This window comes from Petromyzon marinus, chromosome 13 (genome assembly GCF_048934315.1).
Source record: "Petromyzon marinus isolate PM22_M1 ecotype Great Lakes invasive population chromosome 13, UKy_Petmar_22M1.pri1.0, whole genome shotgun sequence".
Lineage (NCBI taxonomy): Eukaryota > Metazoa > Chordata > Hyperoartia > Petromyzontiformes > Petromyzontidae > Petromyzon > Petromyzon marinus.
The window spans coordinates 1,865,454-1,889,413 of NC_133679.1; the positions used below are offsets into that span (position 1 = coordinate 1,865,454).

A 23,960-nucleotide genomic window follows, 5' to 3' on the forward strand; every position below is an offset into this window, starting at 1 on the left:
TCACCTACGCAGCAGCAGTGAGCAGGTTGGTTGTGTGGTCGAACAGGGCCTTGAGGGATTGTTTTGGACGAGGCGTGTGTGGTCACTTCTGGCTCGTTGATGGATGGCTCTGCCACCGTCTGTAAATGTAGTAAGTAAGACGTAAGTAAGAACATTTGTTATTATGAGTCCAGTCCATCTCGAATGCGCATTGATCACACGTTGAAGTAGGGTCTCCGAAACACTGCTTTGAGTCTGTTGCAGAACTGGCTCAGACTCAGGGATGGATCCTGAATATGAGCTGATAGCGGTGTACCAGTTATTTGGGCCAGAGACCCCGAAACTGCGCTGGCCGTATAGCATCGCGCGCGGTTTACACGTGGCGGGTACAGCAGCAGATCGTAGTGATCGGCAAGATAGGACGGAGCATATTGATGGAGACTCTTGAAGAGGAGTAGGTATAATTTATACACAATCCTCTATTTAATAGGTAGCCAGTGCAGCTCATCACGTATCAAGCTCGTGATCGGATCATATTTCTGTTTCCTAACTAACAGTTCCGGAAGGGTAAACACTCCTTCGCTCAAGGTCTACATGTGGATAACGAAGTTGGCACATTGAGTGAATGCTACAGGTGCGGTGCCTTCCTCTCTATACAGAATTGGGATTTGTACACGTCTGAGTGCTGGTGGACCCTGGTTGTTAGCACGCTCGGCACTGATGCTACATTCCAAAGACGATGAGAAACCAGGCTGTTCCTGGAAGGGTCCAGTGTGCCTTTGAGTATTGTCCTTAAGCTTCGCTCCTTGGACCAGGCCCCATCCCTCCAGCCTGACCCCTGTCAAGCCCGCAGAGAGCTGCGATATAGCAGCACAAGCCAGCCCCCTCCCCTGAGCATGTACGTGGATATGAACCAGTTGGGCTGCTCGTTTTAAAACACAACAAGTTTCATTATCAATGTTGAGCAATCGTTATTTTGATTACATTTTTAAAGTATTACATTTTCACGTAATATCAGAATGCATAACGGTGCAAGCACTTGTACGAGTTATTCCCTCTATTTTGAGTCACGGTGGTTAATGTACACCGGAACAGAAAAGCTAAAAAGTGCGCAAAGGAGCATGTAAAGGTGCACACTTGGGAGAAAACGGAGAGGCAGCGTGAGAAAGACGTGGCTTATAAATTACAGCCTTGGCAGGACACGTCACACATGAAGGAATGGCAGGCAGTGGTCGAGACTAATGGCGGAATGGCAGTCAAAGGATAGGACACACCCCAGCGGACGTCAGCCACAGAGATGGAGCGATGTACTCAATCCTTTCACAGGATCTAGCCTCATCGTTACATCGTGAGACCACGACAGATGGTGACAGCTTGGCAAGGCATTCATCCAGCAGTGGATTAAACATGGCTGGTGACGATCATAATTCCTATCATTTATAATTATTATTATCATATTGGTAATGTAGACTTCTTTGTATACACACCCGCATTGGATAATGTTTTACAGGGGTATTTTATATGAAAGCAACCAGTTTTAAATCCAGAGACCTCGAATCCCCAAGTCTGCACAAAAAATGTGTTCATTTTATATTCATTTTTGAAAAGTCAATGTTGCTTTGTTTGACTATACCGCACACGAACAGATGTTGTGTATGTTAAAACCGTGTGAATGTAAGCAAAGAGCAACTGTCTGAGAATTGATATTTCTCTGCTGTTTGCAATGAAATATATTCCGTCAGATCTCGGAAGCTAAGCCGGTTGAAGCCTGGCTCATGCTAGCTGCATGCGCGACCATCACATGTAAAACCAGGTGTTGTAGGCTGTTGTGTGGTCACGTTTCCAGCAGATGGCAGTGCAGCAAAAAACATTTGTTACCTTGCACCATGCTCTGTGACCTACGTTTTCAACCTTCACCAGCCCTCGCTGGCCAACCTCAAGTTTGGCCAAGTAACTTCCCGTGACCCGCTCGGCGTGGTGAGGCCCTCATCCAGCAGTGGAGTGTACACCGACAAAATAGCCATCGAAATCTTTAATCAAATATTTACGGAGGTAGCGGGATGCGGTGGGTAGGAGGGGCTGTGCTCGAGCGGATACATGAAAGAGAGTAAAAAAAGGCGCAGGCATGCAATGGCTCACTCACGCAACTGCCAGCGGGAAGGGCCTCCACTCGAGGTGGCTCAAGAGAGGCCCTCTGAGACGACGGCATTTGCCCTGATGTTCCACGCTCGGGAGAGGTTGGAGTTGCCCACACTTTAACCCATCACACGCGACCTGCTGGCTGGAAAGAAGCGGAGGCATGGGGTGGGATTCAATAAACCTGCACACTCGGTTAAACTGTCGTGCAGAGATGGATTGCGACTGGCAACCTCTGGATTGCAAGTCCAATGTGCCAAACGTTACACCACGGCGGCAGATGCAAACTGCTTGGCAATTGCTTGTGCGTGTAGATTTACAGATAGATGTGGACGAGCTGGGCACCGTGTAGACTGGTTCTAGGTGGCAGTGAGACCATACGATATGCAGCGTTTAGGGGAAGTCATCATTTTCCTCCACTCGTCTTTAACGTATTAAGATTTTAATAACATGAGGGTTAACTGTAATTGTGCACCAAGAGTAGTATTGCAAATGCAGTGTGCGTTCAGGTGTGTGCATGTTTATGTTTTTGTACTGTGAGCCTCTGAAATTGTTGGTGTATGCGTGTGCACGTTCCTGTATGTTTGTTTTGCTAGTGTGGTAGCATGCTCATGTTAATGTGTGTAAGTGCGAATGTTGGGGAGCGGTAGTGTAGTGGTTAGCGCGCTGCTCTACGAACCCGGAGACCCAAGTTCGGTTCCCACTCACGACCAACACCAGTGACGATTATCTAAACCAGTCGTGGGCCTCCCCTAGGTCGACCCAGCCTCAAATGAGTACACGGTGCGGTGTGTAAACATCGCTATGAGGGAGACAAATGCTCCGGGCGATACGGGGGTCTTTATGTTTATGTGTAAGTGCGTATGTTGCAGTGTTTATGTGTGCGTGTGCATCTGTGGTCGGGCGTGGTGTTGGCCACCTACCCCTTCGTGTGCTGTGCTGGCCTTCATAAGTGCACGCTAACAGCACTTGCCCCAACAGTCTGTTAAAGGCTATATGTGAGGTCTTTGTCTTTGTTGTACGTATAAGTGTGTATGTTGGAGTGTTTGTGCATGTCTTGCGTTCGCGCACAGTGATTCATATTTTGTTTGTAATTATCTTGTAAGCAAATATGGCAATTTAGTGTCAAAGACAAGCACTGTATGGGTAAGGATGAGATTACAAAAAATATACAAGCATGTTTGTGTTATTATTTTTTCCCTGTATTCTATGTGGCACAAATCTTTTTTGTTGTTGCAGAAAATACAAATGTTGCAGATAAATATTTTACTGGGTTACATACGTTACTGAAAAAAAAGTGGATATTTAAATATGATATTCATTGCAAAACCTTATTTTATGCAAACAAATGCCAGTCTGTGCTGACCTGCTATGGGAGTTATCCAGTTGCCATACTTGATGTACTGTCCTTTGTAGATTTAATTAAGTTAAAGTCTTAGATATTTCATGTAGATCATGGGATATATACTACAAATATTTTACTTGCAGCTATTTTTAAAATGTATGACTTAGCTGTTTTTAAACCATGTATTTGTATAAGGGCAGTTTTGGAATTAAATGTGGCCTGCCCCATGGCAAGACATACAGATCTAAAGCAGGAGTGTGTGGGCCCAATATGTTCATTTTTACATTTGCAATGTTTTACAATTAAACATTTGCACTCTTTACATCCAACGAACCAAATTTATGTTCTAATTCACGGTTTTTTATTATTTACATATATATTGTAATCGCATTCCTGTATATACATATACCAAGTCTGAGCGTCAAATATATACGTGTACGCTCTGCATTCCCGGTGACACTGCAGAGCCGGGCACCGCTGTTAATGTTTAAACGACGCAAAGCGAGAGCCAGCTTCGCCTTATCCCTGTCGCCAGACCCGGACAAATATTGACCGTGCACATGTAAAGCTATCCCCAGGCCACACCAGGCGAAATCCGCCAAGATAACGACCCACACACACACACGCGCGCACGGTGGGCCAGGGGACTCGCTCGCCTTCCTCCGTGGAGTGCGATACGCGGGCTGGGCCGGCGAGGATCGTCGTCGGCACGCCGATCGGCGCTGCTGCTGCCGCCCACCGCCGCCGCCGCCACCCTCCCCCGGCAGCCCCGGCGGCCCACAGCGCACCGCGGTTCCAACAACAACAACAAAACCGATGCCCGTTTTTGTTGGCCCAAGACGAGCGAAGGCCGCCAATTGCGCCCCCCTCCCCCCGTCACGGTCGTGGAGGAATAGTGGGGGGAGACCACGAGTTATAGAGTGTTAGGGCGTGTAATTACAAGTGCACGGCTTAATCAATTTTTATACAGATTAACTTTAGCGGTTAAAAGTTGACTTTTTTTCCCCGAGCCACTTTAATTATTTTAACGGCTCACATCTTGTAGACAGCAAGTAAAATGCCCCCACAAATGTCCCTGGCATTTAATAATCAGTTTATTGGTGGGGTTATGCTTTGGCACATTCACAAGCTGTGTGTGTCGATGTTTGGCCACTATCACATACCAGCACTCACAAACCACATACACTGTACACTGAACGATTGTGTATTTTCTGTACATATATTTGCCCCAATTTTGTAAGATCTTTCGCTAAGATCACTAGTACTATACATTTTCTAAAATATATTTTTTAATTATACTATAATTTATATTTACAGTTAAAATGTGCGATGTCATTCAATGTGTATGTTATGTATTTATGTCTGTATTTGTTCTGTGCTTATATATATTCACTTAGACAAGACACATTTTCTTTAAAAGCCATGTATACTATTTGTCGTAATGATTATTGCATAGGAATGGAAGGTACTCTGTTTTTGAAAAAACTTACATTTTTTAACCACTGATGTTGAGTCAAAATAATTCAATTAGATTTAATTTCATCTAAAATTATTTTTTAATTCCTCCCTATAGAGTATACAGTATTACCTCATGCAGCACGTGCATCCCATTCATTCCAATAACCCGGCACAAAAAAAAAACAGATCAATAATTAGCAACTTAAGCATTTCAAACCAATACCCGTCATATTATTATTACCATATCTGCTTAGGATTTCTTAAAATTAAGGGTGTTTGGCAGCGCTCTTATTTTATTTATAGAAATTGATTGAAGGCTTTTATAGCCGCAAATAAATTGTCTGAATGCGGCTCACTTGGAGCAGCCACTTGATCGGCAGTGCGATCGACGCTTTGATTTGAATACATGGCCAGCGTTGCTTTCCTGTATCGATGCAGCAATAGTGATTCAACATGCTGCGCGCGTCGGACAAGTTTATGATTATCGACAGGCATTTCCAAATGCAACTGAGCTGATGCTCAGGAATCTCTTTGGACAGGATGAGGGGGGGGGGAGTTTCTCGTTTGTTTCTCTCTCTCTCTCTTCCGTGGGCATAGCGGCCCGGCCGCCGCGGTGCCCCTCGCAACGCTCACGATGGCCGCCTCTCTCTCCGGCGCCGGACGGCGCGAGCGCTCCCGTTGACGGCTGCGCCCGTGTCCTTGGCCGTATCCGGCCGTCCGTGTTCGACCTTAGGGGAAGCATTAGGCCCTGAATATTACATGCTGAGAGAGGGCCTGGGCTTAGTGACCCACAGAAACATAATGTGTCTCAGAGTAAGTACCGCAAATGGCACTCGCTACCTTTAGCCCCCTCGTGCATTTTCTGATATTTTTCCGTAAAAGAGATGAACGGTTTCGAAAATATTGAACGTGGCGTAGGTCTTCCTTTCCTGTAATAATTATATTGATTTAATTATATCTGCAAGTTTACCGAATCTCAATTCCTGCAATGGGATTTTTGGAGTAAATTCACCTGTACTTATGCATACAAAATGTATTTTTTCATAAATAGCTTCTTTTCGTGTAACATTTCAGCGTGTGAAATAATAATGTTGTGTTATGCCAAGGACGATGTGCATTTTTTTAAAGCACTGAGCTACTTACGTGGCAGAATTCACATTAAATGGAGGCTTTTATAATGACATTTTTTTTATTATCACACTGACGTATACAGGCAAATCATTTAATTTGCTTTTGTAAAGATGAGAAAAATCTTCAAATTTACAAATCTAAAATTGAATAACGTAAAATTTCACGTAACCACATGCCTGCGACATATGTCAAACAACAACAACAAAAATCACAAATGCGCAAAGAAAATAAAGTGCGATGCACAGCCACGTATAAAACCGTGCAGTGCGCTGCGCAATGTAACGTCACTGTTCAAAATATTTGCCACTGACGAGGCCGTGGCGGTCTCCCGTGTAACAGGTTGTAATACTCAGTTCCCCGGTCTATATCTGCAGCGCGCCGCTGTTTGCTCCGTCTCTCAGAGCCACGACGACGACGACGCAGCCATGTTTACCGCACCTTATCTGGAGCAGGCGCTTATTGACCTGGCCGAGAGGCTCCGTCCATGACCTCTGACCTTTACCACTGCATCCATGGCAACAGCTGCCTTGCTCCCTCCTCCCCCCCCGTCAACCCGTTCCCCTACTTCTACGTACGCATGCAACACTGAAAATATTTGCCTATCCACACGAGCAGAAGTGACCGCGGAAGGTTGCGCGGCTTTGCCGGCGATTTTGCCATAGATGGGCTCAGTGATTCGCGTCTGGACGGCTCAATCGCTCGCTCCGTATCAGCGCAGATGCACACGTGGAGTAAAACCGCTCCGCTTGGTGCAGTGTCGCACAATATATTTCGTCATTGCATGGCGTGGTTGACGCGAAGCTCTGTGCTGTGCATTAAATGGATATATATTTTTTATGTCTACGGAACGATGTTTATTTGCAACATTCCATTGGTTTATGTTAAGCACATCGATTGAGACTGGATTTTATGCTCGCGTTACGTGCACCGAATCGTCTGCGCAAGAGTCAATGTATTTGCAACGTATACAAATTGTGCGTTACATATGTGAAAGTTAACATGGAGGCTAATGGTGTGGACGAGACGAGAAAAGTGAGAAGCACTAAAATACAGAACAATAAAATACGATGCAAATAAAAATAAAATTTTCACTCAATTTGCAAGCCCAAATCCACGTACAATAGTGTACTTACAATAGTAAAAAAATTCCCCGTGAGATTTTCCTTTTTTTCAATAAAACAGCATGGTACGTCAATGCACTACTACGATTGGACAATACATATTTCCGTCTCAGGACATGTATATGTCACACTGTTATATGCAATTCATCACTGCGTATAATATTACTCATTATCGTTTGTCACGTTTCAATATGTCACCTGTCAATTTGGCGATAATAAAAACAGAAAAAAAAGTCATTGTAGCATATATTTTGGAATCTGCTGGGATACGCGGCCGACATGAAAACCTCATCGCATCCATTTGTATTTTACTTACACTGCAGTGGATCGTTGTCATTCGTCGCAATAAAGTCCCAACATTTACCCACATTTTGGCGTTTTCCACAAGAACAAGTGCCAGCTTAAATAGTGCGGTGGATTTATCTGTTTGAATATTGCATTGAGGTGAATGTTCATCGCCAAATTTATTATCACAGGTTTTGTTATGAATGCATTTCCCACGGTCATGTGTGTGTGTACGTGAATGTGCAATTGCTTGCACGTGTGCGTGTAGTGTAGCGCTTAGCTCCCTGCACTTTGAACCCGGCGACCCGAGTCTGATTCCCGCTCACTGCCAACACCAATGGTGGTTATCTAAATCCAATCCTGAGTACCTGATGCCATGCATAAACATCACCACGAGGGAGACAAAGGTGTGTGCCAGGCCGGCCATCATAGTTGCTTGCTTAACAGCATTTGAACCTTATGGCGGTACCCCGGGGTACCACGGCTCTCACATAATGTCCGTGATGCAGTAATTTTTAGACTGTTGATGGTAAGCGATGTGGCAATCGACTCATCTCGACGAGCTGTACACGATGCACTGTGGTGCATACGAGCGTTCAGGGTTTCAGCGCAATCGTCCTAGCTGTGTTTCAACATCGCGGAGTAGCACTGATTTTTGACTGATTGGTACCCCAGTCGTGGAGTGAAGTACACCCCTGGAAAAAAATTGTCTCAGAAAAAAAATATTTAATTGCCTCGGCCATTTTGTAATATTTGGTACCCCGGGGTACCGCCATGAGGATCATTTGCCCCAAACAGTCTGTGAAGACAAAATGAGGTATTTTTATATTTTGTATCAGCAGTGGTGTCGTGGTTCGCACGCTGCGCTGTGAACCCAGCCAGTGAACCCAGTTTCCACGGAAACAAACTCCGGTATTAGAACCTGACCTGGGCCTGCCCTGGGGTCGACTCAGCCTTAAAAGACTACCTCACCACTGCCCGCTTAATTTTTTCATTCTAGCCTCTCACCTCTGTCCAGTTAGAAGTCTTACAGATTCGTTCCAGCATTTCCACGTGCCTCCTTCCTTCCTATGACTGGTGTAAATGCAGAGCAAACAACTACAATTTCACATTCGGGTAGTTCAAGCCAGATAACCGCGTCAGGAGTAGCGCAGTGTGTCGCTGTGATGTCTAATTTCCACATGTTGTAGGTAGGCTCAACATCTTTATTCCGTGTCTCCTACCATTCAAGAGAACCTGGCAAAAAAGTCGATATTCGTGGCGGAAGACAGGATCCTCCTGAAAAAGGTGTCTTGAGACTCAGTGAGGCTTTCCTTGGCAAATAAGTGCAATAAATAATCATAATTTATGAAAGCCAAAATCAGAGCAATTATGTGCATACTACTCACATTTATTTGCCCTTGTTTATTTATTAGTTCATTTTGTTTAGCAGAAGCATTAGGGCATGCCCAGTGAGAGCAGCAGAGCTTTAATATGAAGTACATCCTCTCATGGGAGTGTGTGAAGACAAGGCAAGTCAATCTGCCAGTGGGGTTAGAGCACGCAATCTAGTGCTGAAATATTTAATTATATACATACGTATACACACACTGTACATTAAGGACAGTGTTTTTTTTTCTAAACGAGACACCAAAAAAGGTCACCTTAACCCAATATTATTGTTCTAAAGGCATTAATAGGTAATTACGCGTACTCATAAAATGTGTTTTTTTTTTGGTGTCATGGTAGCGACCTTGCGCACCCATGTGGACTCAAATTTTGAACAATGGTGTATAAGCGCAAGTGAAGCAAAGTCAGAGAGTCTCCTGGCTTTAGCGCAGAGTCGCCACGTGGCCCAGTTTGACCCGCACAGTCCGGGAATTGGCGTTTCTGTTTGGGCGGCGGGAATTGATTTGCACCGAGATCTGGTACTGTTATTGCTGCGTTAAACTTTAATACAGTAGACCGCACGGTCTCGTTAGACTTCGGCTGACTGAGATACACGCCTAGGTTCGACCTGCGTAAAAGGTGGCAACACTGCACAACCGGTGGTGGAAACTCCCACGTTCTTATGGCAAGTATATGTTCCAATGTTTATTTTTTTACCCCAGAGGAATGATGGGATATGTTGACCTCCAGTCATAATTTCAACTCGCCGCCGAGTTGGCAGACTTGCCGTCCACTCGACAACAGGCAGTGCGCCTGTGTAAAAACTCCTATCGGACGTCAGTTGAATAAGAGATTTAGTGCACCTTGGACATTGCAAACTGGCTCAATGAGAAGTCCTCCTGGCCACCCAGCTGCCCAACTTCACGTGCTGGGCATGGCAGCACGCGCCCCCCCCCCCCCCAGTTCATTGCTTTGGGTGGAATCAACAGCCAGGAGATGCCAGGACAGAAACTGGGTTGATGATCCATCTCTGCGAATTTGATTAAATCGTTATCCCCTCATATTCTGGGTTTTCTCCGGGTACTTCTGGTTTCCTCCCGCATGAAAAAAATCATTCAAACTTCATTGGTCACATACCCGCAATGGAACACTCTCCTGTAAAAGAGTATTGAGCCTCAGGAACACTTTCCAGGACAGTAAAACACAATTGTTATGAATAAAGTGTAACTGGCGGCTTAGTGGATAGCACGCTGTTCTATGAACCCAGAAACCTGTACTGTATTTGATTCCCAAACAAGGGAAACATCAGCGGAAAAGTGATATATGAACCAGTACTAGGCTCCGACCTTTTTACTCACCCACAATGACCCCATGGTGAAGTACGGTCACACAGACGCCTACCCCCCCGACAATTGAGGGCTTCATCTCGCAGTGTATTGATAAAAGGTCGCAAATAATTATCCATTCTTGTTTTTGGGTTCGGCCACGTCACTACTACTCGGCCTAACCCTAACAATTGGCTACAAGAAAGCTGTTTTAGGCCATAAATAATTAACGTGTTTTATTGTTATAAATTGGTTCATCAAAGAGTGAAACTGCTGACTACTGGTCATTTAGTGCAATTTCACACCGACTGGACCATTAGCATTGGAACACCATGCCATCCCTTACCACCTTGGGTTGCCACCTCTGAGGTCCACATAGAACCAGGACATATCATGGGAAGAAGAACATCCCTCAATTCTACATGTAAGTGCATTGCTTTCACTGGTGTATTATCACACAACTGATCACACCTTGGGAAGACTTACAGGTATCCCAGGACAGCTACCTTAAAAAGATGAGCCTGTGAAAACCAGGACAGGTGGTAACCCTGCTGGCACCAGGGCCACGGGTGTGGGGGGTAGAGTGGGGTACGCGGCACCGGCTTTTATTTACTCTGCGCCCTCCCCGATGCTGACGTGCATTGCGCAGCGGCAGAGCACTCACTCTAAGAGCATCCGTTTGTTAAGCATCGGGGATTTATCACTTATTGCGTGCGAGTGAATCACGGGGGGCCACTGCAGTGCCTGTGACAGCGTGGCCCCGGCGAACGGGCATTGCGCGCTCACGCGGGGCCCCCCGGCAGTCATCTTGACATCCCCCTTCATACGGCGTTGACACCGTCCTTTATTTTAACCCTGGCAGGATGCCCGCTGAGAACCGCTGCAACATTGTTACCCTCTGGTCGATTCGCTGCTGGATGAGGGCCTCTCCACGCCCCGTGTAGGTCTCGGGGGGTTTAATTCGACCGCACTTCATGCCGGTCGGTGCGGGTTGGTGAAGGCGTTGGGAGCGTAGTACATTTATTTTTGTGCGTTTTCCTCTGCCGAGAGCGGCGTATACAACACCTGTTGTATGCTAGATGGTCGCCCATCCAAGCACTTTCCAGGCTCAAGCCTGCTAAGCTTCAAATATTTGGGGCGACATCGGGCGTATTCCAAGAGACTTGGTCAACGGGCAAGGCTCACGATTTTTGTTCGGTTTTACATTGGAGGTCCTTGTAGCCGTAGAATGGGACGAAGCCAAAGGCAATGTAAAAATGTCTCCGTGCCTGAATGGGCGCGAGACGGTGCCCATCGGCGATGCAGAGATAGTGGTGAGACAAGCTCCCTCTGCTACAGCGTTACTTGGCTGGATTCTACAAGAACAGTTATCAGTTATTGCAACTATCGCAGTCCATAGGGGATTGAGGGAGACAGGGCAAATCGCATTGTGGGCCCCTTCGAGGCCTTCGAACTAAACCGGAAGTATAACACTGTGACATCGAAGCGTAGGGCCCCCAAAAACCGCGGGGCGGTCGCCTCGATCAGCCATACCCGAGGGACGGCTCTGATTGCAACTCCTGGGCAGGTAAACATGTTTTGTTGTTTGGCATTTAGATGATGGTACTGGCACACGATGTCCTGCTCTCGCAAAATGGTGTCGCGGCCAGTGCTTGATTTCAGCCGGAACAGCCCAGAAGGCTGTTCCGGGAATTATTTTGGCCACATCACATCCAACAATGGTGAGTCCGTGCATTACATTTTTCATAAATCCGTTCATAAGTTTATAGTATAGGGAAAGTAGGATACAATAAATACCATATGATTATGGATAGGCGTATCTTTTAACTCTAATGATAGCGCCTCACGCTGATGGGCCAGTGTGGCAGCGTTCCACGAAATATCGAGTGAGAAGTTAATCCCAGGTCACGGTAGATTGCAAACTTTCCCAAATTACAACAAATCCCCGCAGAAGTGACCCGAGTGGCTGCAGGGTCTAGAACGGTTGCTCTGACGCAAGCAAGCCCACCGCCGAGCGAACCCGGCCACGGACCCCGGGGGTCTACGCCAATGTCCGGCCTGCCGCTTTTGTCTTCCCAGCACAGCGGTGTCGTTACACAATGTGCCAGGTGCCCGTTTTAAGGCTGGGACCTAACCAAGGGGGAGCACGGGGAGGAAAAAGAACCTCGCCGAGTAGCGTCAGCGAGTGAGCGCGCGCCTGGCCCGCAAGAACTCCCCCGTGCACGCTCTCACCCCCGGTCGCCCGACACGCCGAGATTCGGCAGACGTGGAAATTCCTCTTTGCATCTGGCGTGGGGAGCCGGTGGGCAGGTGCCGCCATCTCACCCCTCCTGCCCGTGGCTGCGCGTGGCATATGGTGGACGCCACCTAAACTCTGCTTAGAAAAATCTGATGACCGATTCGGTGTCAGAACGTTGGAGCCCCTTTTTTATCTCTGCCGCTACCCTTGCCTGGCAGGTGCTACTGCTCCTATCTTGATTAGAAATGTAATTGTATTAATAAGTGCCTTTGTGTGCATGAGCATGTGTGTGAAGGAGTGTGTACGCGTGTATGTGTAGTCAGTGTGTGTGTGTGTGGGGAGCGGTAGTGTAGCAGTTAGCGCACTGCGCTGTGAACCCGACGATACGGGTTCGATTCCCGCTCACGGCCAACACCGGTGAGGATTATCTGAACCGGTCCCGGGTCTCCCCTAGGTCGACTCAGCCTCAAATGAGTACATCGCCACTCGGGAGACAAAGGCGGTCGGGCGTGGTGCTGGCCACCCACCCCCTCGTGTACCGTTTCGGCCTTCATAATGTAGGTGCTCGCTAACAGCACTTTACCCTACAGTCTGTGAAGGCTATACGGGGGATGTTTGTGTGTGCGAGTGTAGGTGTGCTTGGTTAGTGGTTAAGGTCACTGTGCTTATTCCGCAGTGACCTCAGTTCGACTCCCAGCCACGGGTGATTGTCAAACTGCCCCTCTCCTGTGCTCCCCCTAGGTCGACCCAGCCTTAAACGAGCACATGGTGTGGTGTGTTAAAACGTCAGGGCTGGGGAGACAAAGGTAGCCCAACGTGGTTCTCGGCCACACCATCCCCCGTGCACCGTGGCAGCCTCAACAGCTGCTCACTAACAGCACTTGCCCCAACGGCCTGGATAGCTACAGGGAGCTCTTTGTGTTTGCTTGTGTTTGTGTCTGGGTTTGTATGTGTGTTTCAAATGCATTTTTAATGCTCTGCTTGCAGCCCAAAGAGCAGTGATTGCCTGACAAGTGGCTTTAGTGCTAGATTGTTAACAGCACAGTTGTCATTAAATGGCTTCATTGATGGGAGCGGCCCATAGCCATGGTAATCGTCAGCCAAGATTTATCCACTGCTGGATGAAGGCATCCCCAAACCATCTCCAGCCCTCGTCGTCTTGCATTGCAACATTGAGCAACTGCCCATGAGCTGGGATTATCGCTCTGTCTCCGTGAGGGATGTCTTCTCGGGCCTGTTCCCTCCTTTGGCTGCCACTCCATCATTCGTCCCAGCCACCGGCAATCCTGAGCCTACTTTTCCCACAACTCACTACGATGTCTTTAACCGGCACTTGTTTCCGTCAGGCAATGTAAACCCCATATGGGCCACTGTCACTGAATAAAAAAAAATCCTTAAAAAATACCAACTTTATTTCATCACCACATTTATGTCAGGCAATAGCCCTTCCTTCTGCAATGCCCTGCAGGGCCATTGCCTGCAGGGCAATGGCAGTGCTGTTAACTGACGAGTGTGTATTTTGTTAACCGTGCTTGTGCACCACTGCCAATGCGTCCTCACCAAATGACTTGTTTTATAATGCGTATAAATACATATACACAAAGTCTTGTGCCGCGTGCCAGATTGCTCGGCTCCTAGTTGAGAGGTTCCGAGTTAAAATCCTAGTTTGGGGGCGGGGGGGGTTGACGCAGCCCATCGTCTCCGCCGGGCATCATTAAAGTGAGCACCACTTTGTGGGAAGAAAAACTCGTAGTCAAACTAACGTTTCGATATCTCAGCCACCACCATGGGAATGTGGAATTTCTGGCAGTTGCTGGGGGCCACCAACAGATAGTGCCCAATGGTTATGTAAGCATGGGTAAACTTTGAAAATAATTTGTTAACAGTAGACACGAACATTGAGGTCTCGGTCGACCAGACTGATTGCTTTGTGTCATCCTACACTGTGTTTGAGGCGCCGCGGTGGCGAAATGTTAACTACCTCGCCTGGTATACAGAAAATGATGAGTTCGATCCTGACCCTGACGCCTGTATAATTGGAGTTTGCGTTTTCTCCCTGTGGTCGCATGGATTTTTCTCCAGGTCCTCCGGGTTTTCCCTCCACATTTAGAAAAATGCGTTTAGAGTATTTGGCTGCTATTATAAATTTCCACGTAAGCCACTTCGTTGGGTTATCATTTGTGGCCAGGTCACTTGTGAAAAATAACTAGATAGCTCAGTGGGCCTTGCCTGGTAACAAAAAAATAGTTTAGTTTAGCGACTGCACTGCAGGTCAAAGCACTCCTCTGTCTTCTTCACTTCTATACTTTAAAATACCCTCGAATTGTCTATTTTTTCCATGGCCATGTAACCTTTGCCAATGAAGTAAACGCATTGACTATTATCTATTGCAGCTTCAATCGTGCTGCGTGTTGCTGGCCGCTTGGGCGGTTCAGGCCTTTGGGCCCTCTGCTCAGCAACCTTGATTAAAAATAAAAATATCAATTGCAAAACACGTCACAACAGGGACATTATATCTCAACACCTCCTTCTCAATAAGGGTAATTGATTAGATATGTTTTAGGTTTTCTGTGCACTACTTGTGAATGGGAAGTGCAGTGTTGCTGAGCAGATCAATTACTAAGCCTATACAATTATTATTATTTACAGCAATAAGCTTGTCGAGCATGATGACAAGACAGGTGATTAGTTAAACAAGATCACTCTCTCTTATATGGACAATGTAAATCTGAAGTAATTTTCAATTTGTAGTAAAGAGTGTATAGATACTGCAGGCAACTGCACCTCTAGGCATGGTGTCAAATGTTGAGAAGTTCATCGCGGGGAGAGAAGAGACGTATATTTGGTTTTTTTTTTAAGTGAGAAGAAGTGTGAGATTATCAGAACTTGGCTTATGGGCTTTTAATGTTATTCTGGGGGGCTTTTTGCCTCTATCTTGATACATCTCTGTTACTTTGACCAACTTGAGAGTCTAGAGTTACCTCACCGTGAGTCTTGCCTGCTCAGCATGTGAAGAAACAATGCTGTCAGGTTGTAAACATGAGCCATTGATTGACAACCGTCGCCAGGTATCATAGACCGCACTGTGTCCGCTCATCACGTGGTCCGCTATCCCCCATTGTTGCGGCATTCACATGCCAGTTGAATGGCTCTGCCCCCCCCACCCCCGTCCCCAAGTCCTTGGGTAACTAGGTCATTCATCTTGCATTTCGTGAGCGTCCCTGGGCGTGAGTATCGAGCATCGTCACTCTACCCAGGTTTGTTTAACACATAGGCTTTCACGAAAGGAAGACTTCTTCACAATTCCGGCAGATTCGCCCGATGAAGCTGGTTGTAATCACCGGCCAAACGTCGTACTCTCATATTGTAAATGGTGTGGATTTACTTTGCAACGCACCGGTCTGCTGAAGTGGTAACTAATTGGCACGTTTTGCTTACGTGACAAACCTTACCAATTTGCTGTGTCGGGTGGTGGTGGTGGGTTAACGACACATTTATATTGACGCTTTCAAACCCAAAACACCTTTATCACTACCCTGGTTTGTGTGAATTTACGGGTTCTGGTCAGGAATGACAAACCTCTCCGAGCTAGTATTCCTACCCATCATGCTCTTGGAAATCAAATAACCTGAATACCAGTTGGTAGTCACCTGGTTAAATACAAGGACATCACCTGATTGATGATCACAGTAGCGCTGTTTGCGGTTATACGGAAACTAATTTTAGTCAACAACAGTAGTGCGGAAAATAACTTTCTGCAAATTTTTCGCAGTTTAAAAAAAAAATAATATCGTCCCAGACAATGTAAACTGCGATGATCATTGTTTAACAAAGCTCTTGTATACAAATTGTTTGTGACGACGTAATATCCGTTTCTGCACCGCGTGTTGCGGGTGTGCTTGGCATGGCCGCGCGCAGCTGTGGGTTCACATGGGACTACGTGGGCAGTCGTAGGTAGTACAGCAAGCAGGTTGTTGACCTGTCCGTGGAGATCGTTTTCATTGTATTCCCGTGTTTTCCCTGGATTTTGCCTGAGAAAGTCCAGTTTCCTCCAACATACAGAAGAATAAAAAAATCCACTCAAGCAAATACTGGCCAAGCTTCCCAAGATGGACACTTGTTGAAAATAAGTGTCACGGCCTCACTGAATATTTTCTGGCCAAATAAAATGCCACAATCATTATTTAGTTAAATCAATTATTAATCGTTTTTGAGCTTGCGAGTGCCGCCAAAGGGGCCTAGCCACTCTCGTGTGGACGTTTAAATACCCCTGTCGTGTCATTGTGACGAGTACAGCCGTGGTGTGTACGGTACTGGTGTCATGGTCAGACCTAAGCAAATGTGAAAATCACCCACAGTCTCGGAATTAAATTACAAAATGTCAATAATGGTGCCTTAGCGGGTTAATTAGTCCCTGTTCTGGGTGAGGAAGGTTCCCCTTTTCCAAATTGCTGCAAGTAATATAGATGATTAATGAAGAGTGTGTATTTTATGATAAAAAAGACAAAGATCCACCCTATAGGCTTAACAGACGGTTGGGGCAAGTGCTGTTAGCGAGCAGCACCTATGAAGGCTGGCGCAGCACACGAGGTGGTGGGTGGCCAGCACCACGCGCCTTTGTTTCTCTAGCGGCGATGTTTACACACTGCGCCAGGTACTCATTTGAGGCCGAGTCGACCTCGGGGAGGCCCAGGACCGATTTAGATAATCGTCACTGGTGTTGGTCGTGGAATTGAACTCGGGTCTCCGGGTTCGTAGCGCAGGGCGCAAACCACTGCACCACCGCTCCTAAACACAGTCTACTGAGAAGAGGCTTTGAGCAGGTTGAAATATCATATTCCACTGATGTTATCCATGACTGGGTATTGAACCCAGGTCACTCGGATCAAAGCACAGTATATAAACTACCGTGGCTCTCCACACACAAAAAGATCCCCACTGAGTCTCACAGACAATAACGGAAGAACAAAGATCCCCCGTTTAGCTTTCACAGACTGTTGGCAAAAGTGCCCGGCCGTCTTTGTCTCTCCAATGACTATGTTTACCCACCACACCATATAATTCTGAGTCGACCTAGGGGATTGGTTCAGATATTCATCGCTGATTTTGGCCGTGAGTGGCAACCGAACTCAGGTCGCCGGGTTCAAAGCAAAGTGCGCTAACCACGTACCACCACTCCCCGCGACATAACACAACACGCACACACACACGGTGTGACCAGCACTACACGTGGCCACGTTTGTCTCGCTCGTGCTGATGTGAACACACTGCAACAGGTATTACTTGAGGCTGATTGTTTTCGGCTGTACACCAATATGCAGCGGTGTGAATGACCAAGTATTGAATCCACGTCTCGTCAAATGGAAGCGCAATGCACTAAGCTCTGTGCCATCACTCTCCCCCGTCACACACACACTGCACAATATAAGGAAGCCGTCAGGACAGTTTTGTGCACGCGTTAATACTGCACTTAAAAAAATGTACGGACAATCTGATTGTTGCATCTCATACTTCCGCCAAGAACTCAGCATGCCCTGATGTGTTCCATCGTTGAAGGCTCCAACCCCTCCCCGACCTCTTCCGTCTCATCGTCTTGCTGCTGCCGGCAGCCACTGACACGAGATTGCCAAGTGGCCATCTTCCTGGCTAATCTCGGCTGGGGAAAAAAAAGGCACATGGCAAGGCTTTCAAGAAACCTGCTGTCCACTTTTTTTGATAGGCCATTTAAACAACCCATTTTTTTCCATTAGCTAATCCTGGAACCTGTCCCGCTGACCCCGTTGTGCATTTAGTCCCATCTGGCTGACCCCTCTCCTGCCACTGTCCCCCACCAGCCCCGCACCTCTTCGCCCCCTCCAACTAGCCCCCCCCACTTCCCTGCCCTCCCACCTTCCTCCTCCTCCTCTCCCTGCGTTTGCCCCGGCGGCAGCGGCGGCAGAGCGGCACTCGCACACGATGAGATTCCTGTCCTGAGCACAGACGCGCGTCCTTGACTCAGAACCAATAAAGGATCCCACCACCACCCACCCCATCCGTGCCTTCACCCCCCCACCACCACACACACTCCCTGCCCTACCCCTCCACCTCTTCCTCTCCTTCTTCCCCCACCACCCCACACCACCTCTCCCTCCCCCCTGCTCCTTATCCTGCGCCTTCTTGCAGACAACTCAATTACGAGCAGACAGTGGCCAGGACATCCTGTCTGCGCCAGTCGGGAGGTAATTGAGGTAGTTGCCGCGTCCGAGCGCTGGCCTCCTCGAACGTGACTCTCATAACGGAAGTGACCTTCACGAGAGCGCAAGGCCCCCCCTGTGCTTGTGAACGTGTGGAGGGAGGGAGGGAGGAAGGGAGGCGAGTGAGCCAGGGAGCTGGGGATCGTAATGTCACATTCAAGAGTGGCCAGGCTCTTTTTCTGTTCATCACCCCAAGTGTGCCGTGGCTGCAACTCGCTAAAACTGTGGAGAGAGCGGTGGTTCGTGTGTGCGTGCGAGTGCACGGTGTGCGTGAGTGTGTGCGCGTTCCCCCACCGTCTCGGCAGTGTGAAGAAGGCAAGGAGGAGGCTGCGTTACAGCCGAGAAATGTACGGCTTTAAAAAAGCTAAAACATTGAAAGAAAATTAGTGATCGTTTGCCTGTTGGGAACAATGCACTTACTTACCTTTTGAAGGGTTTACTTAAAAAAAAACATCAATGTAGTTTCACGGGAAGCTTTGGACTTCAAAGCCAGGATGTAACACTTTGTATTTTTTTTTCTCTAAAAGGTTAATAATGGACCAAAGGCCCTTTTTGCGAGCCGCGGTTTCACCGTTAATGTCGCTCCGCCGCTGTTAATTAACGGTCGCGCTTTCTTACATGCAAATGTGCCACGAATCGTTGGCATAAATAGTTAATAATTTCATATTGATAACCCTCATCTTGAGACGCATGATTCCCCGCCGATATTGCAAAAGCAATGCATTTCAGCCTGGGACTCTTAATTAAATTTGTAACAAATGTATAATTCATTGTCTATTTTTGTCGATTTCCAACAGCGGTGTTGGTATGCGTGGCTCGGTTCGATATTTATTTTTGCCCCGTTAGCGATGGGATGCATTTACGCACTAGTTTCGCTCCGAATCTATCACTGTATTAAAAACAGTTTCAATTGGAAAACAGTCAACATGTGCCGTCCTAAATGTATAACTTTAAAGCTATCCACTGTAGTACGAGCAGCGTACAGGCTCACATGCACAGCAGTGCAGAATCTGCATAACCGCACGATCCTATACGCGCGCGTAAATAATTCATGGAATTTGTGCTTATTGTGCATTAGCATAACTGCATTTAATGGTTCTTACCAAAAGCATTTTACTTTCACTCCACAGAGAAGTATTCAATAAACAGAAGTATACATTCCTGCTGGAGTTACATAAACCTCAGTGCTTGGTTATTTAAAAAAAAATTGGGTTTTATTTTACAGTGTTGTAAGTCGATAATCGAGAGACACGAAGGCCTTAATTTTTACCCATGGCTCGAGTAGGCCGCAATTCCTCGCCCAGAACTACATCCTGGTTTAGATGAGGTCCTAGGGCTGGTGGCCATGTGGTGAGGTCTTCGTTGGTCCTATCATAATAAGAAAATATTTATTTATACTGGAGGAATCCGATGAGCTACAAAGCTCTTTTTTCACAGATGTCTAGTAAGTTCCTGACCGCTTCACTGTTCAACATGTTACACGACGGGGATTGAGAGAAACGGCAAAAAGTGTTTTCCTCTGGCTTGCAAAAATAAAAGCAACATGATGTGGCTAAATCGCTCAGATGGGCCAGAGTGCTGAGCCTGTGTCACTGCGATCCTCGGTTCACATCTGAATTTCAGCCAGCCACATTTAAACTGGCTCAAGTTATAACTGCATCACCACTTTTCAATAACGCTACTCTTCTATTTTAACCACTACCATCCAATGTGTGCACATTTGTAATTATTGTAAAGCGCCTTGGACTAAGACGCTATATAAATCGATATAAGATAAGATAGTCAGTTGATGGTCTAAGCCTGGTCACCAATAACTGTACAAAAAAAGCTGTCGTTTGAAATTGAGTTTTGCACTTAAGTTTGACTAAATTCCAGCCCTGAGACTCAAAAAATATTGGTTTGAGATCTCATGGGATAAACAGTCTCGGAGTAGAGGTGTATTATTGGAGAGTGTGACAGGGACAGTGTACGGGATTGAGAGGTCCACTTGGAAACATGTTCAGGAGAGGGCCTGTGGAGGTGGCTGTTCCCTGATGCCCAGGGCATGTGTCTCTTGAGTGATATTTCCGAATAGATTCTCTATCTCATGATGTGACCGAGATGGCACAATTAGAATGCATTTGCAAAAGAAGGGACACATAAATTTAACCAACAGATGTGTAGTGGTTTACCAAAGCACAGTCCCAACAACTGGCGATAGTTGAGAACCACTCTTTTGCCATAGAGAGGATCAGCCAAAGAAACATCTAAAATTCATAATTATTTTAACTGAACTCCTGTCTCATTAAATAACAGATGAAATTCGTTATATCCTTGAGCCATAAAATTATAAATGTTTGGATATTCCCAGAAGGTATGATTTCCCGCACCTCCGATTATCACGGTTGGCTAAGTACAGTGCGAGGAAAGTTCAACATGCTGTGGTTTTCCCACCTGCTTGTATTGCAATCGAAACGTCGTGAGTAATTTTTATTTTATTTTATACCTACGTGACTTTACCGAAAGAACCAGAGAGTATGGATTCCTGCAGTCACGACAACTTCAAATCAAGATTGATACCTGATAGTCAAGAATTATGAAGGAACGGTAGCCAAGGAATGGGATGCATCAGGAGATGGAGCAATGAAATCAGTTGGCGTGCAGATGCTCGGTGGATTGTTACATAGCAGGATCATGAGAGGCAGTGGATGCTTTGGGAGACCTTTATCCAGCAGTGGATTGAGCACGATTGATGGTAATGACAAGGACAGTATTGTGGTGGATATTGTGTCATTTATTGGTAAAGGATGTTATTTATTCAATAATTATAATTCTTTGTGCGTTTGATAGTGAAGTATGTGATTCATAAGGATGAGCTATGCTCTCTAATTGAACACCAGATAGTTTTTTTTCTTTAACTCACCTCCGAGTCCACTCAGCAGAGTAAGCGCCATCGTCTGAGTAAATGATGACGACGATGATGAGAGGGCGTGTGCTGTGGGTGGCTCACGGCTCGAGTAATGCCGAGCTAATGAGTTCCGGAACCTGTTGGGGAAAAAAAAGACCCTGCAGTGCTGAAATGAGATCTTGCCAACATTAACGAGCCAAGCAGTCTGAGCGCTGATGCAGCAGCAGCAGGCCGGATAGACGGCTTGTGACTATGAACCTTTGGGCTTGTTTCTAATAATTCGGCTTGCCGGCCACTCGGGCGTAACCACATGTATGTGTGTAGCCCCTTGTGAGTCGCTCCACTGCTGGCTGAGGGGTCTTGGGGTTATTTGACTGCACTGGTCATTGTTGCTTGGGCAAGGCAGAGGGCTTAGTCATGGGAGTAGAGAAGTGCGGTACGATAATATATTATTGGCATTGTCCTCTGCAGCAGACATAACACCTGCCATGGACGGTGGTTGCCATTCCAAGCACGTTCTAGGCCCAAAATCCTGCTTAGCTTCCGAGATCTGAGGAGATCGGCCAGCATTGCGGGTGATCTGGTTACAGGCGTCAGGAGTGACTAATTTATTTCACCGGTTTATCGCACGTTAAAATCTGCTGTGTCTTTTGCAAGAAAGACTTGGATAACCATAGTTTTTTGTGAAAACGTATTTAACAAGTACTTAAAAAAAACTGTACAAGTTGAGATTATTCACAGCCAAAACTGTTGGCACCACCACCACATCTTACCATCACATCCTTCCTTCTGCCAGATCCCGCAGCTGTTGAGGAGTCTGACCTCCATCGTCCGTTCTTGAGTGTTCATATTTCCTCTGGGTCTCACTGTCTTGTTAACCTGCCCTCCACGATCATCCTGCCTGCAGGGCCCAGTTTGAATTTGCTACATGGGACCAACGTCAATCACAAAGTGACCTTCTCACGCGATCGACGTTACAAGGGGTTCGACATCCACTCCACATCAGAGGGTGAGCTTTGATAACACTTCCATACAAATTGCCGAGTGGCAATGGGAATTAAATAGTTGACCCCCCCTGTAATATGGCTTGTTATTAAACATGCTGGCCACTACATTATACTGCCATCCAATACCAGCCATTAAGCTCTTCCCCCCTCCATCCCCCCTGCCCGTCACAATGCACTACGTTGCCAAATTTCCCAGGCCGCGAAGCCACCAATCCAGTCAGAAGCCTTCATCGAGCCAGCCAAATAATCCGGCCAGGCAACAAAATAACACAATTCATCGTGCAGGCAACCGCTCGATTAATCAACCTCGTCAAATGTGGGGGGGGGGGGGGGGTGATGTCAGGTGGGGCAGCCAACCAGCCATTCAACCAGCGAATGGGAGACCTCGTCAGTGAGTGAACCGGTGAGCCAGTTGACGAGAGCCAACACTGGGCGGCCAGACCCCTGAGCGTCACTCGTATTATCTGGGTATTTCCTTACACGCAACGTGTAATCAAGCCCTGGCAGGAACAACCGCACTCTTAATTTCAGGGATGAGCTCAGTACGTTATGCACAGCCAATGACCGCACCGTGCCTCTTATGCAAGTGATGTAATGCCGAATGCGGAGAGTGCTGATGAGCGCGAACGGTATTGGATAGTAACTTTACAAAGTGACGGCTTCAGAGCATCGCGCGAGGCATTTGGCCTCCCCGGTAGATGGATAGATTGGTTGGCGGCTGGCAGTCTGGAAATTTCACCACTGAGCCGCTTTTCATGGCAGTATTGGTTAAATTACTGCAAACCTCTGGTTGTTTAACATGCAGGCTTTCGCGACCCATGTTATGCATAGTTAAGGTTTTTTTTTGGGTTGGATCACATTAATGTGAATGTGTTGTTAAACCTGCCATCACCCGACACAGCCAATTAGTAAGGTTTGTCACGTGAACAAAACGTGGCAATCAATTCTGAACATTGTGGAAAATCTCCTGATGAAGCTGGTTGTAATCACCAGCGAAACGCCTTACTCAAATTGTAAATGTTGTGGGTTTACCCTCAAACACGCCGGTGTGCTGAAGTAGTAACTAATTGGCACATTTTGTTAACTTCACAAACCTTACTAGTTGGCTGTGTCGGGTGGTGGCGTGTTAACGACTCATTTATATTTACGCGATCTAACCCCCAAAAAAAACCTTTATTATAGACCTCTGGAAGTTTTTTGTTGTTTTTTTCAGGTAATGGCCAAAGAATTGCTGTCCTCCGTAACGCATTGATGTTAAATGCATCGTGATGTCATTCACGAAAGTTGGGCCGTCACACAGAAACGTTCAAGCGTGACGTTGATCATCGCCTACAGATGAATTACAGAAGCCAGCCAGGTGGCACTCAGCTCGGAATCCAAAGACTGCCAAGTTCAGCTCTTGGGCAGGAATGCACTCAGCTCATGATTCGCCTGAGAACAATAAAA

General features: G+C 46.7%; 1 long non-coding RNA gene across 2 annotated transcripts in view; it reads right to left on the reverse strand.

Moving 5' to 3' along the window:
* The window catches only part of LOC116942199 (uncharacterized), a 111,656-nt gene that overhangs the window by 80,186 nt on the left and 7,510 nt on the right, over positions 1–23,960 (reverse strand). For both annotated transcript variants that reach the window (XR_012941619.1, XR_012941620.1), the window contains exons 2-6: positions 22,281–22,408; positions 21,523–21,644; positions 17,899–18,043; positions 2,123–5,646; positions 5–119 (exon numbers count right to left, since the gene is read on the reverse strand). This is a non-coding gene — a long non-coding RNA (uncharacterized LOC116942199). The remainder of the gene's footprint in view (positions 1–4; positions 120–2,122; positions 5,647–17,898; positions 18,044–21,522; positions 21,645–22,280; positions 22,409–23,960) is intronic.